This window comes from Sphaerodactylus townsendi, linkage group LG16 (genome assembly GCF_021028975.2).
Source record: "Sphaerodactylus townsendi isolate TG3544 linkage group LG16, MPM_Stown_v2.3, whole genome shotgun sequence".
Classification (NCBI taxonomy): Eukaryota; Metazoa; Chordata; class Lepidosauria; order Squamata; family Sphaerodactylidae; genus Sphaerodactylus; species Sphaerodactylus townsendi.
This window is the reverse complement of record NC_059440.1, coordinates 20,987,810-20,995,053: the sequence shown is the minus strand read 5'-3', so window position 1 is coordinate 20,995,053 and position 7,244 is coordinate 20,987,810. Positions and strand designations below refer to the sequence as shown.

Genomic DNA, 7,244 nt, shown 5'->3' with positions numbered 1-7,244 from the left:
CGTGCGTCAATCTGGAACGTGAGGCCGCTCTAGGAAGGCCGCTCCCTTCGCCCGCTTTCGGAAGATCATTCTTATTTTATTTCTACGCCCACTGTCGAGCGCCGAGCGGATCGATTGGTCGCAGGCCATTGGCCGGTTCTGCCTGTCGCCTCAGCTGTTCTGGCTTTAAGATCGATTGAGCAGGCATCTGCCGCCGCCGCGATGATCGCTGGGAGTTGTAGTTGTGCGGTTAGCGGCAGGCGAAGAAAGCACGTGGGGAAAACAGGGAGGAATGCAGCGGGGGCAAGGAAGCGGCCGATGACCAGCCCCGCTGTGGCGAAAGGAATTCCCTTTTTGCTAGCTTCTGTGCCTCCAACTGCTGCCTTTGACCATGGAAGGAACTTTAGGCTAGGACAGTCCAACCCTTGATTTTATTTTGCTTGTCATGCAATCGGATACAGAAGCAGGAAGGGGAGGAGCTGGCTGACGTTCCTCCCCCTCCTACCTTAGAAAGCAGTGATTACCGTGCAAAAGCCTTTGCTGCCAAACAGCCTCAGACTCTAGGGCTGGGGTGTCCAACTGTGGCCCTCCAGATGTTCATGGAATATGGTTCCCATCAGCCCCTGCCAGCATGGCCAATTGGCAAAGCTGATGGGAACCGTAGTCCATGAACATCTGGAGGGCCAGAGTTGGACCACCTGCTCTAAGGGCTTCTGCATAAGCACTCTTTCTGTGCAGCTCTTACCGGATGCAGAAGCAGGCATGGGGACCACAAAGCACCCACATGGGCAGTTTTCCTCACACTTCCCTTGATGGAACCTTGTGGATGCCATCCCCCCTCCCTCCCCAACTACAGTCATAATGATCTCTATTGCAGCCTGCACGTTTTCCCTTATAACTGCAATTAAAAGGGATACTTAAAAAAATAAAGCTGGGGACTGGTGTGTAATCCTCTTGTGGGAGGAAAGAAAATGGCAGCTACAGAAGGCTCAGGTTAGGAAAAATTCATGTTGTTAAGTCTCGGGTCTTGAATCAATAAACGGACTCTGGTTGATCAGCAGCATTTATTGGAAGGCAACAAAGCACCCAGCTTGTAAAAAGCCAGTTCTGACAAACCTGGCTTTTGCCTCCCCATTTATTCAGAACTAATGCCCACTCCAATTTTCCCAAAGAATATGAGAAAGAGGTACTTTGGAGCTGAGGCACCCCAAAGTCGGGGATGGATAGAGATAAAGCCACCTGTCCTCCTGCCCCCAACAGAGCAACAGAAACATCCTGTTTCCATTGGGAGCAGAAGGTGTCAGGGGTAAGCCTAGTTATTTACAAAGTGTGTGAAGCCATAAAGAAGAGATTAAAGGAAGAATATCCCATTACAGCAGTGGTAACACATAGCTGGCTGTTTACATATATTTTGCAGTGATTACATTGATGTAGGAATGCATCTCAATCAACTAGATACAACCACCGCCAATATATTTTGTAACCACTACACTGAGTTAGGAATGCATCTCAATCAACTGGGTGCAACCCCTGACAATGCTCCGTTTCTACCATGAACACATCTGCATTTGCAGCAGCAAAGCTGCAGTTCACTTTATTCGTCGCTTGAAACCTCTCAAACATGGAGGGAGTGTGTTTGGGAGGGTCCCACCACCCTATCACATGGGCCGGCCACTTGATCTGACCTTGGATGAACCTTGACAGTAGTGGCGAATGAGCTGGAGCAGATTCCAGCAGGCTAGAGAAGACAGATGATCAAAAGGCAGCCACACTCTGCCTCCTCTGTTGTGATCCTGGCTTTCCATTTACGACCCCCGGCAGAACATTAAGGCAGCTGGGGCTGCCAGGAATGCAGTCTGAGATCAGATGAAATCATTGACTCTTAAAAACTGAAGGCCAGGATTTTCCAGTTGAGTCGCCTCTCTTGCTACAAAAACCTCGTCCCTTTCCCCACACTGAGTTTCTGGAAGGGAAATTCTGCACTATTCAGAATTCCTTCCGTTCTGTGGATTTATGCCTGGAAGTTGCTTGCTGTCTTTCAGAAAGAAACCCCGGAGCAGCAGGATTCCCTGTCGAAAGGTCACATCCTCTTCATGTTACAGGAATTCTAACGGATCCTCCGGCCCCTAACCCCTCAGCTGGTCAGTCTGGATGCCACAAAGCCCGTGAAAAGCAAGTTACCAGCGGATCAAAAGAGACTGGAAATCAATCTGCTAACAGGAGAAAGTGGGGAGGCGGTGGTAAGTCTCAAAGATAAGGTAGGAGGCTGTGGCTGCAAAGAGCGATGGGGCCTTTCTCCCGGCTAACTCTGGACGCGAAAGTTAAAAGTATCCTAATCACTTAAATGAGGATTAATGGCGCCTTAACATATTTGTACGAGGACTACAAAGTTTAGTCGGCAGATTAAACCGCTTGGTAATTAATTCAGGCTTTCTTAATCAAATGATCTAACTGCTAGACAAAAAAACCCCTGCTTGGTGATTGTATAAGCCTTTCAAGCGATTCAGAAGCCAAAGTTATCTAGCAGCGGAGTGCATGGAGTTACAAAAAGTTCAGTTGGTAGGCAGCACTTTTCAGAAGAGGCATATTCCCTGCTCTAACAAAAGGATTCCTTGAACACGTATGCAAAGTTTTTACCTTGATAATTTTTATATTTGCAAAATGTATAATTTTATATTGATAAGTTATTATTTTATATTGATAAGTTATTGTTTTAATGGTAAGCCTCCTTGAGTGGGGTTCTGAAAAGGTGGCACAGAAATTTCCTCCAAAAATAAATGTAACAGTTTGAAAGCAAGGAATGGTTGCTACAGTGTCTCTTTTTGTTATCATACGCTGGTTTATTTGATGAAAATCTACCACAACCAGTCATCGATTATCATCTAGCATTCCACAGAATGTATAAAGTGAAATTGTTCAGGCGGGCCTTATCTTTCTTTTTATTTTCCTCTTTTCTCCCCAGTGGAGACCTCAAAGTGGTTTGCAACATTTTGTTTGCAAAGTGGTTTGCAACATTTCCCCCATATTTCATTCACAACAACCGTGTGAAGTAGGCTAGGCTGAGTGTGTGAGCTGGCTCAGGATCACTCAGCAAACCTTAATTGTATATAATAACTATTTTAGTGTGCAACCCTCTAATGTTATAATTATGTTTTATTACACATTTGATAACTAATATTGTTTTGATTTGCCTTTTGTCAGTTACGCAGTCCACCGTGAGTCTGTGAGAATGGAGGACGATAAATAAAATGTATTAACCGTGTTTGTGCAGTAATTCAGTTGGGAATAGGGTTGCCAGGTCCCCCACAGTCACCAACAGAGTGTGGGGGGTGTAGAGTTGCCAGATCTAGGCTGGGAAACTCCTGGAAATTTGGGAATGGAGTCTGGAAAAGACTGGGACCTCAATGGGGTATAATAGCATGAAGCCAGAGGTGGGATCCAGCAGCTTCTCACCAGTTCCTGAGAGTGGGTTACTAATTATTTGTGTGTGCTGAGAGGGGGTTACCTAATTGGGTCCGCTTTCCCATCTCCACGCCCTCGCCTCCCCAAGAGGCATACTGCCTTTGAACGTGAAGGTTCCATATAGCAATTGCGACTAATAATGTAACTCCCTGAACTGGGTTAATCCCTTTCAGGTCCTGCAATTCATTGGTTTTCAGCCTTTCGTACCTTTTATCTCACCAGTCTCTATCAAAGAACCGGTGTGTTTCACCATTGCTGTGTTCAGATTTGTGAGTTGGGGCATTTTCTATAATGTGATGATGATTTAGAAATGACCTGGTGCAAAAAATTGGGGGGGGGTCGTGGTGGGGTGGCTGCCCATGGGGGGCATCCAACTGAGGTTTTGCCCAGGGCTCAGGTTTGCCTAGGTACGCCTCTGCCCCCTTTGCTGAGGGGGGGCTGGCGAGGGAACCTGTTACTAAAATTTTTGGATCCCACCACTGCATAAAGCCCATTCTCCAAAGCATCCAGTTTCTTCCCGGGAACAAGAGTTGCCAACCTGCATGTAGTGGCAGATCTCCTACTGTTATAACTGATCTCCAGGCGGCGGAGATCAATTCACCTGGAGAAAACGGCCGCATTATACCCAGTTGAAGTTCCTTTCATTCTCAAACCCTGCCCCCCCTCAGGCTCCTCCCTCCAAAATCTCCAGGTATTTCCCAACTCTGAGTTGACAACAGGAAGGGAAATTGGTCTTTGTAGTCTGGAGATGAGCAGCGATCCCAGAGGATCCTCATTCAGAATACAAAGGGAAGGGGGAAAAACTGTATGTGAAAACCTCATGAACTTGCAGAAAAAAACAGCTGGTTCTATCCAAAGGAGAGCATTAAAGCATTCACTCTTGAAAACTGCAGTTTCTACATTCTCTCTTCACCATCAATAGATCCTTTTTTATACTACACTGAGTTTAAGCATTAAAGACAAATAATAATCTTACAGGAGGGGGAAGGACTTCCATTTAAGAACATAAGAAAGAGCCTGCTGGATCAGACCAGAGTCCATCTAGTCCAGCACTCTGCCACTTGCAGTGGCCCACCAGGTGCCTAAGGGGAGCTCACATGCAGGAGGTGAAAGCAATGGCCTGCTGCTGCTGCTGTTCCTGAGCACCTGGACTGCTAAGGCATTTGCAACCTCAGATCAAGATTGGGAGCCATAGATCGACTTCTCCATAAATCTGTCCAAGCCCCTTTTAAAGCTATCCAGGTGAGTGGCCATCACCACCTCCTGTGGCAGCATATTCCAAACACCAATCACACGTTGCATGAAGAAGTGTTTCCTCTTATTAGTCCTAATTCTTCCTCCCAGCATTTTCAATGTATGCCCCCTGAAATGCCCCCCGGTTTCCCAGTTTTGTTCCTGGCGTGGGGTACTTTTGTCAGAATTTGCAAGTGTCTGCCACACAATCCAGCTACCAAATGGTTAACTGTTTGTATGTAAAGCAGTTGTTTAGGTCACAGTTTTATGACCTGGTTTGTTGGTCAGTTATTGGTCGGCAGATGCCATTGTGGTCACGTAGATCAAAGGTGATAAAGTTACCTGACTTTCTTTGTTCCTGTTGCACACTACTTGCTACCAGACCAGGACAAGCCTTGCTAGTTAGAGACAAAGTGTTGTCTTAACTGTGTATCTTGTTAGCGTAGCATTTCTTGTTTTTCACCCATGTAACCTTCCCTTGTCTTATGCTAGAAAACTTTATTTGTTTATAATAGCAAACTCAGAATCTCTGCCTATCTTTATTTTTGCAACTGCGCATCTCTGCTACTTACTTAAGTATATCTCTGAATATATATTGTTCAGAAAATCACAATAACTTTGCACAGAGGACATGTTTTCTCAGAGGAAGAGTGTGCATCTAGGTGCGCTGTAATCTGTGAAGTCAGCGCATAAGGGTCTAATTTGCCATATGTGTAAACATGATCCACTGATGTTAGACATACAATGGAACTTTCCACACCTAATTCCCTAAAACCTTTAAGAAAAAATGTCTACCCAGGAAGTACCCTATATACTCATGTATAAGTCGAATTTTTCAGCACATTTTTAATGCTGAAAAAGCTCCCCTCAACTTATATGCGGGTCATTACATTTTTTTGTGTTTTTACTTTGCCGGCCAGCAGGGGGCACAGTTTTTATGCTAGCGGCACCATAATTTCAGGGTACCCTCAGAAGACTCTCCTGATGTTACCAGCCAAGTTTGGTAAAGTTTGGTTTAGGGGGTCCAAAGTTATGGACCCCCAAAGGAGGTGCCCCCATTCCCCATTATTTTCAATGGGAGCTATTAGTAGATGGGGCTACCCTTTTGAGGGTCCATAACTTTGGACCCTCTTGAGCTAACTCCACTGAAACCTGGCTGGCCTCATCAGGAGAGTCTCTTTATGATACCAGCCAGGTTTGGTGAAGTTTGGGTCAGGGGATCCAAAGTTATTGACCCCCAAAGGGGATGCCCCATCCCCCATTGTTTACAATGGAAGCTAATAGTAGATTTTTCATTTCTGATAATATCCCTCTTAAAATCTAAGTTGGGTTACATTTGGACATACAGATGATGATGAGGAATCCAGTTTTGAAGGATTTTAACTCTTGTGTTTTAGCTTGGTTGCTGGTTGAGCTAAGATTTTTGTACTTTTAAAGTTATTGTTGATACCATATTGTTCTTGTTGACCCTCTTTTCCACTTACAGAGCCAGTTTACTGTTTTTCTTTTAAATAAACATTCAAAAACATTTAACCTACTGATGCCTCAATTGATGTAATTTTATTGGCATCTATTTTTATTTTTGAAATTTACCAGCAGCTGCTGCATTTCCCACCCTCGACTTATACGTGAGTCAATAAGTTTTCCCAGTTTTTTGTGGTTAAATTAGGTGCCTCGACTTATATGCGGGTCGACTTATACACGAGTATATACGGTAGTTTTATTTTTTGTAAAATATACCATCTTTTCCTGTGGGGGAAAAAAACTATCATTCTAAACATTTTCTTCACAACTTGAGAGGCTTTCCCATTCCCCAATCTTTGTAGTTTTCAGCAATCAAGTCTGGGGGGACTGAATGGTTTGAGGATAGAGAGAACAGCCTATTTGCCTTTTGGATGCCTAGCAAAGAAACATTTGTAAAATTGCTTCCTGATCAAGCTACTGGCTCTTCATCAGCTGCAAATCATAGGGCAAACCTAATAATGGAGTGCTTCTCACAGACACACTCCCCTTCCATATAAATGTGCAGCACAGCTTTCTAAAAATAGACAGTGCCTTGTTGGTCCCCAGGGAATGAGAGATTCCAACAGGTAAAGCAAACAGTCCGCTCGTTCCCAAAGCTTACGCAGCCAAAGTGCTGTTTCTGTGCCATTAGGAAAACATTGTGATTAGTCAAATTAAATGCCTTCCCTATCATCCTACATTGCAAGTTCATATATCTGCTGTGTCTGATACAACCATATAATCCAACTACTTCCAGTACAAACAGCTGCAGGATTATCTACAATCAGCAGAGGCTGCCTGTTGCATCTCTGCCTGATCCCTTGCTCTGGGCCCATGGTGGCGAACCTTTGGCACTCCAGATGTTATGGACTACAATTCCCATCAGCCCCTGCCAGCATGGTCAATTGGCCATGCTGGCAGGGGCTGATGGGAATTGTAGTCCATAACATCTGGAGTGCCAAAGGTTCTGTCTGCCTTCAGATCACATCAGTGAGGAGTAAAGAAATACATCCTGTGAAAGAGATAACTCTAACTTACTCCAAACCTTTTCTTGTATATGAGTGGTG

General features: G+C 44.7%; 1 protein-coding gene across 1 annotated transcript in view; it reads left to right on the top strand.

Annotated features, from left to right (window-relative positions):
• Positions 1-1,738: 1,738 nt before the first annotated feature.
• The window catches only part of RNF207 (ring finger protein 207), a 28,746-nt gene continuing 23,240 nt past the window's right edge, over positions 1,739-7,244 (top strand). The window contains exons 1-2 of the mRNA XM_048519270.1: positions 1,739-1,888; positions 2,022-2,219. The gene's annotated coding sequence lies outside the window, so the exon portion shown is untranslated. The remainder of the gene's footprint in view (positions 1,889-2,021; positions 2,220-7,244) is intronic.